The 22165-nt window shown below is 39.0% G+C and overlaps 1 long non-coding RNA gene across 1 annotated transcript in view; it reads left to right on the forward strand.

Annotated features, from left to right (window-relative positions):
- LOC104144440 (uncharacterized) overlaps positions 1-9934 on the forward strand; it is a 41870-nt gene extending 31936 nt beyond the window's left edge. Inside the window, exon 6 of the long non-coding RNA XR_694129.2 lies at positions 6464-9934. This is a non-coding gene — a long non-coding RNA (uncharacterized lncRNA). The remainder of the gene's footprint in view (positions 1-6463) is intronic.
- The last annotated feature ends 12231 nt before the right edge of the window (positions 9935-22165 follow it).

Raw genomic sequence — 22165 nt, forward strand, 5'->3', positions numbered from 1 at the left:
CCTCCTCACCTCCCTTTCTTTTCTCTGTCAGGACTTCATCTCTCCTGAATCAATAGTTTAGAAAAGCCTCTGTATTTGGGATCAGAGAGGCCTGAGGCCTTATTGCCAAAAGCAGAACCTCTTATGGGACTGGGTTTTGCTTCCTAACCTGCTGAGTCTGACCTCCTGAGGGTCTTCCTTTTCGCTGGTGATGAGAGATAACAGCAGTTTTTCCTTGGGCTGGGAGGGAAGTGCCAAGGGATGAAGGAGGAGAGGGATTCTGGGTGCTGGGAGGTGTGGGGTAATCATCTGGTCCCTTAATCATCATCAATGCTTATGACTAAAGAAGTAAAAATAAATAAAGTACTAATTTTTAATTTATGTTTAGAAATCCTGAGGATAAAGTATCATTATTTGTCAAATAAGAGCAAGAAAAAATAATTGGGAATCTATCTAATTTTGATTTTTTTTTTAATTGCTTGTACCAAATGATAAAAGATTTCAAAAATAATCATCTGAAAACTATTTTTAAAAAAGTCACTTGACAGGATGCTTTTAAACTTACCGGTGACAGAATGATTGCAAATGTATATCAAACAGCTGCTCTCAGATGCAGGTAAGCTGCTATTGAAAAGAGATTTAATCCTAACTGTTTATGCCTGCTTTTGATGATAGTGCAGTTGAGTATTGTGTTATTTAATAATGCATTCAAGCACCTGTTTAGAGAAGGTATATTCCACTATGGTCCAAAATGAAAACAACCCTATTACTTGTCGGGGTTTCATTCATAATTCTTGTATCATGCTCTGATTAGAGTATACATTGAACCTCAGATGAGCATTACCTAAGGCACATTGAGTTAAACGCACTGTATAAACCAGGCACAAACCACAAAGCTACCTTTAACTTGCACAAAACAGCAAGTAGAAATTGATTAAAGTATGCATTCTACTAATATAACGGCTGGTCTCAGTATAGAAATTAATTAATGCTAATAGTACACAATCAAAACTGCTTTTAGAAATCTTCTAAGAACATTAACTAAAATGTTCATCTTTTTAATGCATTTGACTGAACCTCTGAGACTAAAAGCTTTGCTTCCTCCATGCAAATGTGAAAAAAAATCACAGCTTGAATTTTCAAGTGGTTATTTTATAGCTACCTCCCCCAGCCATTTGCTTTTGGATTTCTTGTTAACCTGAGCCTGGTCCCAGGCCATGTGTGAGGTTGTACTATTAGCTACTACAGATTAAGGTGGCAGCCCTGGGATTCGAGGCCAATAACATATGCAGATTGAGGCAAGGAGCAGAGAAGGAGATAACTAAATGAAAAAAGGGGAAAGGGTATTGCGTTTAAAGAGCTCAGCTATATCTAGGCTTACAGCTTACGGTTATTCAGAACACAAGATATGAATGTCTGCCAAAAAAACTCCAGCGCTTGCTCTTCCTCACACTCCTAGCTTTTCTTTTTGTTTTTTAATGCTTGGGCAAGGCATTTTTTCTTTATTAGGGTAAATTTACCATAGCCATTTTCATTTCCAAAATATAAACCTTTAAAGAGCCACTGCTGTGGGCACAACAAGGGTCTAGTCCTGTGGCTCCCATGGGATCTCGTAGGAGGTACCTTGGACTGACCTTGAATGTGAGGCTCCAGCGCTAGAATTCCCTTTGAACAGCGTGGGTTCTCGCAGTGTCATTCATGCATATCTCCAGGAATCTCGGGATGGAAAAACATTTCAATCTGGGGGAGAGGTTATTTAATAATATAAGGGTTCAATATGTGGTTTTTATATATACACACGCGTGTACATACACATATATACACACACACACACACACACACACACGTGCACACATACACACACATATAAGCTTCTTATTTTTCACAAGTATTGAGTTACTTCCTTTTCCTTCTCACTATCTGTCCCCCCTTCTTTCCTATTCCATCTGCCTTTTCTTCTCCGTTTTTCTTGTGTTTCTCAGAATCCACCTCCCACCTCAACCCCTTCTGAATTTCAGGTCCTTGTTTCTCCTTATTTCCCCAGATACCTCTGCCTCTTTCTGAAAATCCAGACAGGCTTGAAAGCCAAAATGGCTGGCCTTAGAGACTACCAAAACCCACAGAGACAGCACCAGTTTAAATTGCAAAAGGATTTTCGACAGAGACAGCACCAGTTTAAATTGCAAAAGGATTTTGTCTGGATCTTTACTGTCAAGAGCTCCGGCAGCTGTTCAGAGAAACCTGCTACCTTGGCATACATGGTTTTTCACAGTTCCAGCACTCCATCAGATTTTTCCTCTGTATTTTTCTAGCAGTTTATAGTGAGGCAATTTGATGACATCATTTTAAAATCTCCTCCACAAAATGATATAAACATAAGCAAAACCCTCACTTCTTCTTGTGCTCAGCAGTGCTGGAAAGCGGGGAAAACTGGGTTCAGTTTTCAGCTCCTATGTGGGTTGGAGATAGTTGCTTGCGCTTCTCCTTTATCAGCTTCCCCTCTTTAGAGGGGAGGAACATTATTGGTTTCTACTTCACTCCATCCCAGTTTCATAGAATCACTTTTGGTTAAGTTCCTCTTTTCTCTGTGGAAACTCATCTCCCATCCCCCAAAACTCCCCTTCTTTTTCTACTCAAGATTAGTTAAAATCCACTCATGGAAGAATTCATCCAGATCAAACCACCTCCTGCCTTCAACAGCCATCACCCACTGCTTGTGCACTAGTATTGTCAAAATCACAGTGGCTAACTGGTCATCTTCTCAACTTTACTTTGGAAGCATATTTTGTTGTTTTATACTTTCTTTACAATTACAGTGAGTCGTCTTTGTTCTCTTACAGCCTTACAGTGACCTAGGCCATCTGAACCATGATTGTCTGTCACTGCTGTTAGATCCAAAGTGCTGTTCCTCCATGGAGAACTACTCTCAAGGCAAACCCTGGTGCTATTTACTCCTAGCTTTTTTCCATGTCTTCATACATTTTAATAACTAAAACATTAACATATAGAAACATTTAATCATAAGCCAGGTGAGAGTTAACTAGACCCTTGTTTTAATTTGCATTTGTTCTAACTTTCAGAGACAATTTAACATTGCAGAATCTGAACAGATGACTTAAAGAGACATTATTAATGGGAATATTAGACAATTAAAATCAGACCTTTAATGTAATTGAACAAAATGTTCATTTACCCTGCCAAATCCAGTGAGTAGTTACAGGTTTTGATAGCACAGATGGATATGTGGTAAGCCATCTAACTTCCTATTTTAACCAACAAACTACCTAAAAAGTTATCTATGGATAACTGGACCAATGGGATACTCAGGGCTAAATGATCCTAAAAGGAAGACAGCTTTCTTTCAAATACATTACTGTCACTCGCCAGAGAGATTGCTAATCATTACAGAATTATCTATAAGAAGAAAATACAATCCATGATTGTGTACTTACAATGTCTGCCTAGAGATGATGAATTATTTGTAATCCTGAGGAAGACTGCTTCCTTTTCATGATTTCTAAATAGAGAAGAGATAAAGTTATAGTTGATGACTTTAGCTAAAAGTTTGGTGGAAGTACGCTATGAAGGGTGTGAGCAACAACTCTTTGGGCTCTGGCCTGAATCCTTCTGAGAACTGGTAGGAGCCTCATTGACTATTCCAACTGCATTGAGCAAAATTTCTAACAGATACTTCAGTTCAAAGAAGAAGTCATTGTTTCGAAACGTTTACTTAAAAACAGCACTGGTCCGCTAGAGCTAATTTTTGCTAAAGCGGATCCATGTTCAATTTGGGTTTCATCTGAAACTTCTCCTTGATCATATCATATTAAATTACACAAAATCTAATGTAAGGATGGACATACTGGGAAAAATCAAAGATCTACCAAATCTCATCTTCTGTCTTTCACAATAGCCTGTAATGGATGTTTAAAGAAAGAGTATCAGAAGAAAGCAAATATAGATACTTCTTCAACATGCTCTCCCAGCTTCTAGTATTATGATGTACAAGGGAATTCTGAACTGAATGTGATATCTGATATTCTTTGAGAGACTTTTCTTGCATTATTTTTCCCAATTGTTCTTTGAAACTGTTTATATTTTCAGCATCCAGAACATGCCGTGACAATGAATGCCACAGTTTCATTATGTGTTATATCAAAAAGTACTTCCTTTGGTTTGTTTTAAATCTGACACTTGATGATTTCGTTTCAGACTGACAATCCAAATTACTTTGTCATCTTTTCTCTTAATTGTAATAGCTAATATAGGACCCATCATTAGGTATCTAGGCTTAAGATTGTTTTCCTTTGTATAGATCGGAGCGTGAATTTTATCTGCCATCCAGCTACTCAGCAGTGAATTTTTCTCCTCTGACTTAACTTTCTGAATGCCAGTTATCTACTCTAAGCTAGATCCACCCTATAACAGGCATATAGGAGAAGCAGAATGAATCACTGTCTGAAAACACCTTGCTTTATTCATTGCTTATAGCATCTCCATTGATTTATTTCTCCATAAGTCCACTAATTCTGTTTTTTTGCAATATTTCCAACCGATTTGCCCAGTAGAGAAATCAGACTTACTGCTTTACAGCTTGCTGGATTTCCCTCCACACTCCCAAATGCTTTTAAAAACTGGTATCATATTTTCCACCTCCATTTCTTTGGTACTGAGGCCAATTTAAGCGCTAGGTTACACACCACAGTGAGTAGTTTGGCAATTTCATATTTGAGTTCCTTTAGAGCTCTTGCGTGAATACCATCTGGTCCTGATGATTTGTCACTATTCATTTTATCGATTTGTTCTTAAACCTCTTCTACTGACACTTCAATTTAAGACAGTTCCTGAGATTTGTCCCCCCATAAAGAATGGTGCCAGTGTGGAAACCTCCCTAAGCTCCTCTGTAGTGAACATCGATGCAAAGAATTCATTTAGCTTTTCCCACATGGCCTTATCTTCCTTGAGTGCTTCTTTTACACCTGTAGGCCTGATTGGCTCCCTGGCAGGTTTCCTGCTTCTGATGTGTTTAAAAAAAGTTTTGATTATTATTTTTATGCCTTTAGCAAGTTATTCTTCAAAATTTTGTATCCCCTGCCTTCTTGTGGTTCTGTGTTTAGACTGCTAGAGTTTATATTCTTCTCAATTTTCCTTTGTCAATTTTCCTTTGTCCGAAAACCTAGCATGAGACACAAGTAGAGGAAGCAAACAAGTAGGTTATTCGGGACAAGGCAAGAAAGACGCAGTTACAAAAATACAAGAGTGTGCACTATTCTTAAACAATCAGGAACATCATCAAATGTCACTGGTTGTCTGGTCTCCTCTAGACGTCGTAAGAGATGAATTTTACTAAAGAATTAGAACCGTCACTAACAATTATTTGGCAGGTTCCTTAAGGATCTCAGAAATATTTATGTTCATTTCTAGTTTTTTAGTGCTTTGATCAAGTTTGAGAAAAGTCCCACAGCATTTGCAATATTCACCGCTTGGTGGAAAAGCCATGGCAAAGGACAGGAATACAGAAAACAAAATGACTTAAAAATATATAACTATTAAAATGAGCCTCATGATTTTACTGGTTGCAAACTTTAATTGGCTGGTTTCTAATGTTCTTATCTGACTTTCAACTCAAATTGACAACTGCATTTTGTATATTCTCCCTTCCAGTTCATTATCATCCTAGTTTTTCAATAATATCAGCGTCTCTTTCTCCTCTCTCTCTTTTATATGGAGGAATAGAAAATGGCTAAATAACTGAAACTTTCTCCTCTAAATCCAAATTCCATCACCTGTGCAATAACGCATATAAGTGGAAGGGCTACTGCACATAATGCTGCTGTCTGTTTGCTAGTGCAGTGACATAAACGTTTCAAAAAAAGTACAGCCAAGAAGTATAAACAGAAGAAAGGAAGGCTGAGGCAAAGGTAAACACGCGTTGCCTGTGAACACGCCTTGTATATAGTAAATATTTAGGAGCAGTCTAAGAGTTTGGAAGAAGAGGAGAAGAAACAGGAGAAGAGGCTGAAAATTGGTGTTTCCCAGCAATACTGCCCATGCTGCTCATAAAGCTCATTATGAGCCTAGGTCAAAGCCAAAGGCCCAGGACAAAACAATTGGGCGCAAAGATAAATTAGTGTGGCTCTCTTTCTCCCTCTTCTTCTTTTCCTTTATCCAGTGCACAAAAGAAGTATCACGTAGTCTGCACCACAAACCTGTAAGGGGTGGCCCTCGTCTTTAACAGTGAATCTGGAGCAACACTAGAAAGAAATTATTTGAGAAGTTTGTAAGGGCAAGCTGTCTTCCCTCAGCATGGCTTCTCTGTGAAGCCCTGTCATGCAATGTCCAGTGGCTAGAGCTTTATTGACTAGGAGGCCCTTCTGTGAGGTGTCAAAGGCCTACAATTTCCATAATTTCCTTAGCTTGAAGCTTACCTCATCGGCGTTCCTGGTGAGAGACTGGAGGATATTTTTGCTTTCTCTTTGCACAGCCGAAGGGTGAAGAACAGTCGCCAAGGCAAAGAACAATCATCAAGGCAGCTATTGCAGTCCTCTGTGAACACAGGAGAGTCACAAGGCTTTGGTGGCTGGTATTCCATTAGCCATTTCTCCAGCAGAGCTTGTAATGGACAGAATTTGTTGTTTGCAGCTATCTACCGTATTTAAAACTTGAAAGAAAATGATCTCTATTTTTTTTCTGTTACCACTCCAGCAGTAAATAACAACCACGTAAGTCGCATTCTTGTAATATCTTTACTCATGCAAATTGCTTGACTTTCATGCTTAGTCTAATTGATTTTAATGGGGTTAATTATGTCAAGGAGGTGTTCTCACTTGTGGAATGTTTGCAGAATTAGATTTTTGAGTAGCATCAAGGAGCAATACCCCATTTTGGACATTTACCTGAGGCAGGACTGAGGATCGTAATTAACGGTGTAACTCCTGTTAACAGGCTAACGCAAAAAAAGCATTATTTCTTGCTTAGGTGTATGACAAAATTCTACTGTGTATAAGTTTTAAAACTGGATCAGCACCTGTCCTTTGCTGACTAGACTCAGACAGACTTGCCCTTTTGAACTCAGAAGAAGTGGTGGTAGGTTCTGTTTAAGGAACCTGTGATTTCAGTCTATCAGAGATTTCCAGGTATTTCTATCCCTCTAATAATCACAGGGAACAACGAAAAGGTGTTTTCACTGTAGACTAACTATCCTGGAAGGACACCATTTGGTGAAAATATTGGGCCTTTCGTAAAAAAAGTAATCAGAATATAAGTCAGAGCTAAAGGCTCTTTCTGTTTGTGATTTTCTGTGAGCTGAACTGTGTTTTTCCAGTTTTTCTTTGAAAAAACATACAACTTTCTTGCATAGAAAGGAAGAATCTTTACACTATTCTGCAGAAAGAGGCGCAGATGGTGGGGAGAGGTGCCAGCTAAGGCGACACTCCAGCTCACACGACCTGGTCATGGCCACACAGCTGTGCAGAACTCTCCATCCAGAAGGCGTCAAGATCTGGGCCTGAGAAAGGCTAAGCAGGGTATTAGTACTTTTTCATACTAAGAAGGAAAAAGACTGACAATGAATCACAAGCGTCTTTTCACACTGCTTTTAAAGTATAAAATTACAAAATTCACAGTTAGTGCTCAGAGGTTCAGAGTACCTGTAGATGCTTCTGTCTTCATCCGGAGTCGTGGGTGCTCTCCACTGTGGCGAATGAGACCATTTGGAGCTTAGTGTTTATGGTGCATTCAAATAATAAAACACTAGAATCCATGTGTGATTAACAAGCTTTTTTCTTTATCTTATTTATTTATTTTACTTGAGAAACTAATTAACCCGTTGGAAGAGCAGAGAATAAAGTATGTAGGCATATTATTGCTGGCCCTGTACTGTCTGAAGTTTCCAGAATACTTTATTTTTAATTTTGCTGCAGATGTTTCCATATAATGTAGAGTGTTATGAGTGCTGCAAGGTACCATATATATCTGGTGAGGATCAGTGCGTTTGTAGGACTCACAGTCAAGGGAGTCAAGACTAATGTATTCTACACTATGATATATCCTGCTTTGCTTCTTAATTTCAGATACTATGCAGTGTCTGGGAATACCATGGTGTAGAATGTTGAAGGTTCAGTGAGTTACACATCTTAACTTGAGATTTTACTGTTACCTGTTTCTCCTGCTTACACACAAGTTACACTAATTTTAGTGATCCTGCAGCTGGGTAAAGAAAGTATCAGACCACTTGAAAATCCCCTACTAACGTGTTCATTCATATTAATGTGACATTCTCTGTTGCAGTAATGTCTGTCTGATGACTCTGTTCACTGCAACATTTAATCTGGATTTCCTGCGTATCTGTATTGTGTCAGTGTTCTACACTGAATATAAATACACGCCTCTGAAGTCAGTTTTCAGAAATCCAAAAATAATGTTAATTGGACTACTGAATAGGGTCATTTTTATTTAGTAAAGTTTGTTATTTAGTTGTTGAACACTAACATCTGTGAAGTTGTAGCAAACTTCCAAAATCCTTGCAGAAATAATGATCCGTATGTTTGCAACTGGACTTGCACATCAGAAACCTAGCTGATATAGCTTTTGTCTAATCCATGAAGTTCCTGTGTAATTTTAGATAAATCAGTTTATTGAGCCTCTCTTCTACCTGGGGGGATGTCCATTATGGCTTTTGAAGCCTAGCTCCGCCAGTTTGTGGTGGGATGCCTGCAGAGGCCAAGGCTCCTAGCTGCTCACCCTGACACCAGAAGGAGGAGGTCACACTCCAGCGTGTGGTGCGGCAGAGGGGGACACCTTCACCTCTGTCTGCTCAAGGTGATGTGGCATGTGAGCTCTGCACACCAGTAGCAAACATACTTGGAGTGGGTTGGAGGGGTGTAGCCTTCAGGTGAGGAGAGGGCAGGGATAGACAGATGGTAGAGGAGCTCCTTTAGTGGCTCCACCACAATTTGGAAGAACTTGTCCATGGGAGCCAACACAGTTCGGAGAAATGATTTCCAGTGCAATGGAGGCCTGATACTGGCTGGGTCATCTAAGCACCACTGCAAAATGAATAAGGGTGGTCATCATAATACTACTTATATATTGTATATAGGTGCTCTGAATTTTACAGTGGCCCCAGTAACGTCTGGTTGACTTTCTCCGAAGAGTTCAGTAAATTTCTCTGAGTCAGTAGATAGCAGCAGTAATGACAGAAACATTAGTAACCCATCTCAGGCCTGAAAAGTGGTCAGCTCATTGCGGAGAGGTAAATGCAAGCACTTTCTAACAGAAGGAAGTAACAGCTGCCCTGCGCTTACAGAAAGTTATCTTAGCTGATTCATAGACTTGTACTCAGGACAAACTTTTTTCATCTGCCCTCATCAGCGAAGCCAAGTTATCGTAATGGAGGCCACCAACAGGCTAAGAAGGGAAAGAACTTAAAAGCATGGGAGAAATGCATGTCAAAATCTGTTTAAGACAATATGAAAAACTGCTCACGTACATACAAATAGGTGAAAATTCTTTTTCAGCTTTATTTACCTGAGAATGAATTTCAGTTTGAAGAGGCCTTTACGTCGTTTCAGGCAAAGCACCTAAGATATAAGCAATTTTCAACAAGAGTACTACACATTTGTCTTTATAACAATTTGTATGTAACAGCTTTTATGCAAATGACACTAAAGTGGCACCTTTTTTCTAAATTGGACATTTTTATGGTTATAATTTTCTTCTGTAATAACAGCAAAAAAATGGCTGTCCCAGTGGAGTTGAGCATTTCATCTCTAGCGCTGTTTTGTGAAGTTGGAATGACAAGTTTCTTTCATTTGCGCAAAAAAAGTATTTTTTGTCATTCTTGTCTGACTTGGTTCAGGCAGTTACACTCGGAAGCAGCACAGTCCCCTGACACCAACCTCTTCTCTGCCTGTAAGAATGGTCTCATAAAATCATAATAAAACTTAAAGGAACTAAAAAGTATTGCATTCTCTCTGTTTCTGCTCTTTGAGGGACATGAATTACTTTGTTAGTTTAGACAGTCGGTGCTTTGGTTTAGTCTTTGGCATTCATGCCCATTCTTTCTCCAGATGTCAGACACGTGACTTTTACAGGCTGTGGTCATGGGTATAGTTAACTACAATACCAGAGAATTTATATATTTCATGCAAATGTCCCAAGGCATTAATAGAATAAACCAAGTAAAGTAGGTTATTGTTGCTTAATTGACTAAGAAGTTCTGCAACAGCAATGTAAGAAAGTGTGAGTCTTTAACAATGATTAAAATCTATCCCAGTTACCAATTAATTAATGAGCTATAATGAAGAAACTTTGTGAAAGGTGATTTTACTCCACAAAGTGATAGGTTAGAAGACCTTAATTGAAGCATGCAGTTAGGTTAACAAATGAAAGTCAAAGTTGAAGTTAGATACTTCGTCTCATAAAATATAATCTCATAAATGGTAAATAACTGCACTATTTAATAAAAATACCACAAATATTTATTTTAATGTGAACAACCAATACATGTTAAAAAGCCTATTTCTTTCCAGTTTAATCCAAATCTATTTTTAACCTCTTTTTCTGTAGTGCTGATTTTTATTCCTACTGTTCCAGCATTACCAGGGTGAACCTTAAGCCCGTTGGCTTAGGTAGGTAATGCTAGCTTAGAAAGCACCTGTATATGAATGCAGCACCTCCTCCAGAGAAGTTATCTAGCTGGCCCAACCTGGACCCACAAACCGTATGCTTCTCCATATATAAGCCTAGGGCCACCGAGAAAACATGCTCAAGTGTCGGTGACACTGAATCCCCTAGTTACACTTATGCTGTCCCTGGGAACCCGCCCCCCCCACCAATTCTATCGAAGACCGTGCAGGCTCGTAGCATTGTCACATAGCATTCTATAGCGTGTAGAAACATGGTTATGCACCTTCCCTTAAACAGGAGCAAAACAAGATACTTAAGATAATATGTCTCAGCCATTACACATCAAGTCAACATTTTGAGGAGCAGAGTTGTCTGCTGCATAGCCCATCCTCCCATGTGAATGGGAGAAATCACCAATGTATTGCAGGAGAAGAAAGACTTAGAAGAGCCCTTTCTTTCTCTTCAACTTGGCCTAAAGACTAGGGAGGCATCCTCATGGCTAAAGAGTGGATGCTTTAGGGGTAATGAAGAATCAGCTGCCATATTCTAAGTCACCATCTGGCCATAACTTTTAGTCTTCCCATATTCACAGCCATCCAAACTGGATCAAGCAGGGATGTGATTGAGCAAAAAAACTCATTAAGTTTCTAGAGAGTAAATGGAAATAGCTCTTTCGGAGGCTTCACGTTCCGATCAGCATAATCCACTGCAGACCTCTTTTTCTGTGCTTCTGAAAACCGGGGAGAGTTTATTGGAGCCTAACTTTATCAACCATTTTTCTCCAAATTAATTTTGGATCAAATTAAGTAAATTACAAAACATTCAAATAGTCTTTCCCTTAAAAATATCCCTCATTTTCATATGCATTACTGCTTTGTTAGAATTTGCTCGGACAGTTGTCTCTCGCATTTCTTGCTGGCTGCTACAGCTAATTAAATCGGATGCTCTCCCACCTACGTTCTGTTCTTCTCCTCGCTGAGAATCTTTCACCCTCCTTTATGTGAAGAACGTTGTATCTGTCTTGTCCTATTTAAACAGTAAAAATGTTAGGAAGGTGTCTCATCAATGAGAGAAACCCTTTCTGTTTTACTCACCTTAGTAACATCTCAATTGCTGATCTGCATTAAACCACAGAAGTTGTGTTGGTCTTTCATGGGCACCTCTGAGTTTGAATTTTATTTTTAGAGGGTGTGTAGCTCACATTTAATTTATCCTTTATTTACCTCAAGATAAAAAGAAGTCAAAGATTTATTTTCCAACTAAGAAATTATTTCTTCCTCTTTTCTCATCAGCACTCCCCAAGCTCTTCACACAAGACAAGATGGAGGAGTTGTCTGTTGAGCTTACTGGGGTACAAAGTAAGACTTCTGACTCTGAGCTTATTTCCTACAGCCTCATCCTGACAAGTCAATGCCGTGCAGTTTGGCAGCTGGCTGACAAACAGAACTCAAAACAGGACCACAGACAGAATAAAACTCTTAAATAAGACAGTGCTTTGGAGAAAGAATATCAGAGTTCAATCTTCCTGTAGCCTAACCAAAGCAACACACTACTTGTAGCTTGCTGCGTTTGGCACCTGCCTGACATCTTGATTTTAAATCTGCCGTGGTTGCCAATCCGATTGTGCTACAAAGGCAAGACATAGATGCTGATCTTTTCTTCTAGAGGCCAAACAGTTACACAGTCAGTGACATCATTTTACTTTTTTAAGCCTAGGAAAATAGCATGGATAACTTGCTACACTTTCATTGCAAGAAGTAGAGTTATCTTTGAAACAAACATTATGCAGTTAGTGACCCATAAGTCACTCAATATTTGTGGCACTTCATAGAGCTAATCCTTTATTATTGTATTGATGACATGAAAGGTCAAGTTCAGCACATGTTTTTTCAGAATCTCTATAGCCCCAAATGGTTTACATTAGCAATACAAAGTGTTCTCTGTCCACTCAACAGCTTCTGCCTTTGAAGTTCCTATATTTTGCACTATACTTTTCCATTTCAGATATAAATATTACTGCTGAACTGTGAGAGTCAAGAGTGACTTGAGACATGTTAAAATTCCGGTAGGGAAGAGCTTCAGGGAAATTAAAGCTGTAACTCTATGTGCAAAAGGAATTTTCTGAGAATAAATAACTTGGCGGGGGGAAGAGTTGATGACATTAATATTAGAGTGTTAGCCCTGAAATTATGTTTGTAAACCCCAGAAAAAGCCCTATCTGGAATCATTTAACATTCCTATAGAAGGATCCTGGAAACCTCCTGTCTCCCGTCCTAAGAAAAAAAAAATTGTAGATACAGTTGAGCAAGTGAAGTGTTTGTATGTTTGGGGCACGCCTACAGAATTCATGTCTTTACTTTAATCATTTGGATTACTTAAATCATTTCTCAGTACACCATCTAATTTATAAATATCTGCTCATGAAAAAGCACTTCTGGTATTATTGAGGATTTTTAATGCATTATTTACATTTTAGAAGCACGAGTGTCTTTTTCTCAGTGTAATATTAATTAATAAATACTTTGTGCATTTAATAGCCCCTTTCATCCGAAGACCTCAAAGCATCTCTAGGCTTTTACAAGTGGGCAAACTGAGGCAGATTATGAGGCTGCGTTTTCAAGGTCATTCTGTATGTTCCTGGCTGAGCTAGTAATGGATACCCTTGTGCCTTCACTACGAATCCCTAAACCAAACTCCCTGGTCCATTGCACTGCATGAACAACTCTGTGTATACTACTAGATTATTAATGTTCTGACAATCTAATGGTTTGCTTAGTCTGACGTACCTTTAGGGCTCTATAATTAAGGAAATATGTGCTAACGTTAGTATTTAAAAACCACTTTTTGTTATCAAATATACAGTGGAATCAGGTTAACAAGTGCCTACCTTTCTGTTCCTGAAACCTTATGATGAAAACAGTTGATACAAGGGTATTGAACTAAAAGGCCGATTTCACAAAAAAGATTTTTTTCCACCTCTTCTAAATGAAATGTCAGAATGACTTTGAAGCTCTGCATCCTCACTAAATCAGCAGGGCTAGAAAAGACCCAAGTTTTAAAAAATAAATGTCTTTTTTTTTTCTAATTTCAAAACTGCTGATCACCTCAGACCTAATTCACATTTGAATTAAGACTTCTTTCTGCTTTTCTGACAACATAAAGGGACCTGTCCCCCAACGGTACAAAGAAATTTAAAGAGTTTAGGAGAAATGTATTGCTTCAATGTTACCACTTGCTATGTTGCCCATTGCTTTAATTCAGGAGGAAAACAAAAGAAATGTGGGCTCTTCTGATAATGTTTTTAGCTTCACATGCCATACTTGCCTCTGACTAAAAGGCTTTTTTGTACAACCTCTGCTATCTGAAGTGATCATTGCATCATGAATAACCAAATAAGATTACCCAACTGTATCCAGGTCCAATTGTCCTATTATTGTCTACAGAAAAAAATTTCCTTTGGTTTTAGACTGCTTTTGTCGCCTACTACCATAATCACTGCAAGCCTATCACCAGAAAACCACTTGAAATCCCTCTTTCTGCTTAACAATACAGGGTGTTCTGTATCCATTTTTATTTATCTGTTGTCTATCTGTGTCATGTGTGACGCTTCACTGTTCCTACCATCCTGGTGTGTTTTGTGCTTCGTTAATTATGAAAATCACATGGTGATTACGGAGCCTTCATGTGCAAGTCAGAAAACATGGCGCACATGGCTACACACAGACATTTACTGTGCTCACCAGTCACTGCAGGATTGCAGAAAGAAGGTTCACAATTCCCTTAACAAAGTTATATCTTGAAAACATACATTTCCTATAGCAACGAAACGGACTGAGGCAGAGGATAGATCCTGATCTCTCTTACCTGGGTGTAAATTAGGAACAACTCCTCCGAGCTCAGCAGTTACTCTGAATAAGCAGCTGAGATCAGAATCTGGCTCAGGAACTTTGCATAGTCACTATTAAATTTGGAAAAGGGAACCCCTGTCTGTCTCAATTTCTCAAGTGCTATCTGTCTGTTACCAGGCACACACACATTAATTGTGTGTTTTAAAACTTTGTTTGGTTGAACCTGTCATCCTAGGCTAAAATTGTGTGACCTAACTTGTAGTAGCTTTTGCAGTGAAGGTATCATTTACTGTTGAGTATATTTTACTGTGCTGTTATAGATCTTTTCACTCAACCAGCTGTCTAACATGTTGAATAGTCTTTCATCTTGTCAAACACTTCCATTCCCCTTTCTACAGCTTTCTCAGCCAACATGTACACACCTAATCAATCTAATGCCACTGTCTCCAGACTTTAAAACCAAAAAGCACTGCCCAAACTACTTTTTTAAAGAGACAGTCATCATTTTCCCGTAAATTCATCATCAAGAGGACTGATAAATTGTTAAATGAGAAGAAACACTTCTCTGAAACTGTTACTCTAGGTCCAGCCTTAGAGCTCCGGTTCACCCACTGAATCTGTCATTCAGTAAAGGCTGTTGGGGGCTTCCCTTCACACTGATCATGTATATGTTAATGTAATTTAATTTAATAAACATCTTACCCATGGAATTAAGCTTAAATCCTCTTGCCTTTGCTTATATATACTTTTTTTTTTTTTTTTTTACCATTTTTAGGCAAACAAGATTAGTCTCCCTCAATCTGTTCAATGCTGTTTCTCTCTCTCTCTTTTTTTTTTTTTTTTTTTTCTTAGCCTTTGTCAATGGGAACTCCATTAGTAGATTGATATTTACATCATATAAGAGGCAGGTGAAAAACCCCACTGTCATTGCTTTCAGGTGGCTCCTACTATGTGATATAGAGTATACCTTACAAGGCATGGCGTATTCATTAGGGCTGCTTTTATTTTTATTACTTTTATTTTTATTAGATATATTACCTCCTGAGACTGTATGAAGTGAACCATGTCACTGGGTGAGATTACTGCTCAGTTAATAGCAATTCTGAAATCAGTCAGTTGGGAATGGGCTCTGTTGCAAGAACAACTAAAATGTGTATATGTGAAGTGGGGGACAGGGTAGCTCTCTGAAGGGAAAGGTTTTCTGCTGTTGCGGGATTCTCTGGTGGAGCATTTTTCAATTGCACACTCATTTCTATATGTGCTTTTAGTTAAAACAGATAACAACACCTGAAAGGAACACTTTTATAGCCAGCAGGTACACAGGAAATAAAGAGGTCTGAACAAACATGTGGAGGTAGGTGCTTTGTATTTTCAGTCTGCTTTCGGATTACTAAGGATGGAGGGAGGTATAGACACTTCAACCTTTAAGCCCCTTTGACATTCACAGAGTGCGAAAAGTCAGCTGGGGTCTCAGCTCTGATAAATTTGCATCTCTTTGAATATGACGCTTGAAAAGCCAAGCCGCTAGATTAAATTTTGCCATGGAGAAAATGAGAAAGGCTTCCATCTCCCAGGTCTACTGGGAGGATCTTTATGGTTGATTTAGTTTTTTTAAAATAAATGTTTCTTTATGTGTTTTCTCTAGTTTGTGTCCAGCCTTCCTCTATCATGCATGCTGTAACTTCTGCCAGTTATATCAGCCCACAGTCAATCTGGGCAGAGTACAAGGTGAAAGAATATTTCAATCTAAACTGTATATCCTTTCTGTGTTTTCTGATTAAAATTTGCAAGGAAACCTTGGAATAAACTATACCTGACATGACTTCTGAAATAATTTACACAGTTTATAAGCCAGGGGCTAAATCCTACAAACCCTCCTTATGCTATTTGCATGCAGAAGTGCTGCAGGTTTGCAGGAGCAGGCCTAGCTAGGTAGCTGAAACCTTGCTTTAGAGGAGGACAGCAGGCAGAATAATGATTATAGTGAACTCATAAAAATAATAAACTGATTGCCCACTGAACAAAACCTGCTAAAGTATGAATTATCTAGTGAGCTACTGTGGTTCAGGCTGACTTATCCTGCCTTAAGCCAACAACGACACCACTGAATTGTAGTCTTACAGCAGGGAGGGTGAGGGTAGGATTTGGCACTGGTTTAGTCATGGAGCTGTTTCAGGTAATGACAAATAAAAGGGTGTACACAGAGGCAACTGTTTCAAGGTTCGCAGAAGTTTGTAATGCGAACTGTAGTTATTCTTTGGTAAACCTGTAATTTATAACCATCTCTCAAGAAAAAAAAACTTATTACAGATACTGAATGTAAACATTTTTTTAATGTTCATTGAAGAAATCCCTAGTACACTGCTGTTTTCCTTGCATTATTAAAGGTGGCTAGTGCTTGAAAACATGCAAGATCTTGCAATAAAACTTAACATCTCTCTCTTGTATCTACATTTGCTACTACAGGAGTCCCTCTCTCTCTCTGTCTCTTTTTTTTTTTTTTTTTTTTTTTTTTTAATTTCTAAAGCAGAATAAACCTGTTTCTTGAGACAGGAGAAAAATCCCTCAATGCTTTACTTTACTTTCCCTTTGTTTCTTCAGTATATATGAAGTATGTACATAATAGAGTTCATATCCAGCGTGAGTAGGAGACGTTGTGTGTGAAGATTTCTTTTTTTCTCTACATAAAAATTGTTTACAAGCTCTGTGAGCAGCATAAGTTATGAAAAATCAAATATAACTAGTTTTTCCTTTTTATTTTTATTTCCTTGCTGGGTTGTTATCATTTTCTGGCAGATCACATTACATCTGAATGCAATGTGATCTGTAGTTAGGACTTAGTGATGCGTACTGCAGTTTTAACTCAGTCACTTGGGTTCCGATTTAGCCCAAGATGTGTCTCTAGAAATAACTCAGGATAGCAGACTGGTGATATACTTAGCAGAGGAAGAATAGCATTGGAGACTGCCAATACTAAAAAATTCAGTTATTAAATGTGTTTAAGCATCTGAAGAAGTAGTCTAACTTTATTAAAAAAAAAAGAAAAGAAAGAAAAAGAAAAAGATTAGGAACCCAGCAGAAGCTCCTATTGACATTGAAGGAAATGGTGAGGTGCTCGGGGCACTTTTTAAAGGAATTAAATGTAGCTCTCTTTGTCTAGCTAGCAGAAACTGATCCTGAGCATCTTAACCTCAGGATCTTACTGTATTTGTCATGATATCAAGCTCTTATTCAGGTCTGTTTGCTTCAGCGGACACTGCGGCATTTCAGTTGCAGACACAGAAGTTATTATCTCTTTAGAAGAGGATATAACTCCTTTCCAGCAATTAAATGGCTTAATGCTTTCATATAAGCTTCATTTATTCACCTAAATTTTCTCTCTCCCTTCAGTGTCCATTGCTTTTGGTACTTTTTGTCTCTCAGATCCAGTTACTCACAGTGGTCAGCTCCTGCCCACGCGCACTCTGCTCCTCTACGTGCTGCACCTGCATGTTCTTTCACATCATTTCCTACTCTCAGAGACCTGGTCTAAATGTCAACTTTTTCTTTTTGTTAAATCTGCGTCACCTCCAGCACTGTAGCCCACGGATAGAAGTGGGCCCTGCCACATTCAACATTCCTGAAGGAGGAAAAGCAGGTCAGTTGCGTCCAGCTATGCACCTCCACAGCACAATAATGTTTGGGTCTGCAACAAATCTCTTGTCCCAGCGTGGAGCCAGCTGTTGCAGGATGGTGACTAAACCCTGCCTAGCAGATTCAGCACAGCCCAGATATTTTGTTCTGAATTAGGCCCCTAACTCTGAGCAAGTCCCCTTCCCAGCGAGTATAATGACTTGGATGCCTTTTTTAGAGAAAGTAAAAAGTGAATGATCTGAGAACCTTTGAGAAAAGCACTTCAATACCTCATTTGAATAGAGTCGTATGAGATATATTGGAGTTTCTGGGACAACTCCCTTACAAATGGATCATTACGGCAGTAAAAGCCAGTTTATTATTTAACCAATTCAGGCTGAGTGGAGACCGGAGAGTATTAGCACTTGCATTGATTGCAAGTAAGAGTCTAGTAATTAATGATCGGAGTTTGCAGCAACAGTCTTATGGAGAGAGTGCAACGCGCCCAACTAGCTATGACTGAGGAGGTGTTAAATGAATTCAGAATTAGCCTGAAGACAAGGGCAATGAGAAGCAAGCCGTTCCCATAACCCATTGCCAATATTTCGTCCACACATCACAAGTACTATTAAACAGTGAGTGGATTAAAGTAGACTCTTTTGAGCTAGATTGACACAGTAGTGTTCAGCCCTTATATGCTGCATATCCAGAGTAGGTCCCCGCATATTTTACAGAAGAAGGCAGTTGCCTCAAAAGCTTCCTGAGAATTGCTGTGAGTGCTGATAAGTCAAATTAAGGGGGTAAAGAAATATCTCTGATAGCTAAAGGCTAGAGGGAATACACAGATATGACTAAAAAAGCCCACTTCTGTCTTGGTCCTGGCATGGAGTCCTGGGCAGAAAGTGTTAGACCGTGGGAAAACTTAGTCTACATTTGTTTAGTGAACAGCAGCTTTGAAAAAAAAATTAGTTTTTGATTACAGAGTGGGTTTTTTTTGGTTAATTCTCATGTCTATGGAAAGCTCTGTTTGGATTTTTTTTTTTTTAATCTACACAATAGATCCACATCTTCTACAGCCTTGATCATAGTTTTCTCCCTTTAAAATCCACTTCAAAATTATATTGTATTTAAGACTGTAGAGTGGTATGGACAGCCCTACAAATAACAGTGCACATATATGTACAGTGGAAAAGAATGACTTGGAAACAACTCTTTACTACACTTTGATTTGAGAGGATTTGCTAAATTCTAAAGCTTCAGGATTTAATGTGCTCACATTTTATACTTACAACAATAAGCATATTTATGTATTTTAGTGACACCAGAGATAGCTGAACATTCACATGACTCCATGACCTCAAGGTTTAGGAAACACTCCTTCCTCCTAGAAGATTGTACTCTAAAGGGACACAAACATTCAGCTTCCACCTTATGTGAGTATCACAGCTGTCTTTCCATAGTCTGGACTCTTAAAGATTCATTTCTTCTATAATCCCTATAGTACAGGTCAAAAATAAATAATACCCACTTAGTAAATAATTAAAAAATTAAAAAAAAACCTAATCCAATTAAACAACAACAACAACAGTCCCCTCAAATCATCATCATGCTTGAGTTCTTAACAAAATTATATATTTTCTGTATTTGTCCTTCAGATGGTATGATCTTCAGAGTACTAGCTTAATTTCTGATTCATTCAGTGGAGAGTACACTGTCAGCATATAGCAAAAGAACACATAATAATACATAGATTTGTGACAGACGCAGAGACACACACTGCATGTGCACTAAAAAAGCTATGCATCTGAATGCATATGTGTTTGCTCACGCACACAATCATGCCTGTAAACAAATGAGGACAGACATATACATATGCAATGCTATCAGCATAGCGCCCATCTCAGGGTGAGGTAAATTGATTTTTTTTTTTTTTTTGAGGTAAAAAACGATACCAACGATCTTAAATTAACTCTTTCCAAATAATGAAAATGTTACTATTAACATGGTGTGTTTAAATCTAAATGGACAAGTTTATGTTCTCTTCTGCCCCTTTCTTTCTTTCTCTCTCACTCGCTCTGTCTCTGTCTCTCTCTCTCTCACTTTACCTTCCCAACGGCACTATTTTATTTCAGAAGAAAACTTATGAAAATTGTTGAAACACACACTACAAAGCATTTGCTTTTTTTTCTCTCTCCTTTTTTTTTATTTTAGCAGATAGCCCCCAAAAAAGGCAGGGATGTCAAAGGCTTCGAGTCCCCCCTTTGACATTCACGCAGTGCTGAGAGTCAGCCGGGGTCTCAGCTCTGACAAATTTGCATCTCTTTGAATGTGACGCTTGAAAAAAGCCGGAGCTGCTAGATTAAATTTTTTTTTTTTCCGTCGAGAAAATGAGAAAAGCCTCTATCTCTCCGCCGAGTCTACTGGGAAGATCTTTATTCTGATTCTTGTTAGAATTGTTTATCACCCTGACAGACCAGACTCGGACGAGATAAAGGCGCTGCTCCATCACGGGGCCTGACAGTGGTAGGACATGCAGAGAAATGAAAGGAGCAGGGGAAAATATTATTAATAGATGCCGACTTGATTTGCCTCTATGGCACGTCAAGGAAGGAAGGGAGGGGGGAGCCGCGGCTTGATTGCAAGCCTATGAAGTTCTGTCCAAAAAAGAAGCTATTTTTCATTAAGTGATAGAAGGGCTTTTTTCATGTTCTTTCCTGAGGAGCTGATAACTTATGCAGTTTATTCTAACCCTGCTGATTTCTGTCAGGGAAAGAAAACTCCTGAAAGATGGCTCCAGCTCGTCCTTTTCAGAGAAGGAGGCTACCTTGTCAGAAATGGTAGCAAAGGCCCAGAGCCTGGGCCGTGACTCCCGCCAGGTCCCGTGGTTCTCATTGGGTGCGCCTGTGTCTGCAAGCGTAGGGTGTGGGCAAGCGGCTTTACGTGCCCACGGTGGCACTCCTATAGAAAACAACACAATGTATGTACTAACAAGTGCTTGCATGTGCACACATGCACACGCACCCTGCATATACTGGGGTTTTTTGCATTTGCCTGTGTACCCAGAAACATTCTTTTCAATGCTTAGTGACTTTGCAGCCAGTAAAGATTTCTCCTATATGAGCATGGGCTGAATGTGAGAACAGGAGGCTGGGTGTAAACTTAGATCAGCCTCATTCAAAATGAACGTTAAAAAATAACCAGCTCCCTGCTACCACCTGCAAGGTGTCGCACAGAAACGGTACTAGCAATACCTAAGTCAGTGGTTCCCACAGGGTTGCTGACTTTCCTGGGACTCAGCCTCTCCTATGTGTTCTGTGCCAAAACTGCCTCAATATGATCATTACTACTATTTGGCTATATATATATTTTTTTAATCAAGGAAAGTAAGAGTGAGAAATACCGTTTGTGCGCATCATGGCCGTATTATTGTTATTCTTGGATCTTTCATGTATGCAGTTCTGACCGTTTGGGGCATTCACTGCAATCATAGTGTTGCATGGACACAGTTCCTTGCTGTAATTTCCTTGTTCTTCTCCAAAAAGGACTGAGTTTGATCACTGATCCTCACAGAGCTTTGGATTTGGTTTTGACTAACTACTGGAGAAGCGCTTGCTCCAGGGCAATAGACGTAGGTCTGTTTCTATGAACCTGTTCTTCTAGATCACGTCCTATAGGGTGCTGAGCATCTCCTGAGAAGTTATGAATGCTGCTTGGCTCCCTTTGGTATCAGAAGGATGGGAGTGCTTAGCAGCTCAAGGGAATTACTCAGCATTTTGCTGGTGAAAGGGAGGGTAGCCTATTTCTGGAAAGCTCATGGGGAGTTTGAGTGCTAGACAGATCCCTTTCTTTTCCTCATTCAGATTTTTCCTAATGACTCATTCTCTCTGCTAAGACCAATAAATGCTTCTTAAATTCCAGATCTTTTCCATTCAGGTGGTAATAAAAGGGGAATTACTGCCTGTGCATGTGAAAAGTGAAAAAAATTAAATGTCACTAGGTACTGGCTCTGCACAGTGAAATGTCCATACAGTGCTAATCTTCATCTTCTACTCCCACTGCCATTTGTTTCCCTTGTCTATTGTATCATATATAGAGCT

The sequence above is a fragment of the Struthio camelus genome, chromosome 5 (assembly GCF_040807025.1).
Source record: "Struthio camelus isolate bStrCam1 chromosome 5, bStrCam1.hap1, whole genome shotgun sequence".
In the NCBI taxonomy this organism is placed as follows: domain Eukaryota; kingdom Metazoa; phylum Chordata; class Aves; order Struthioniformes; family Struthionidae; genus Struthio; species Struthio camelus.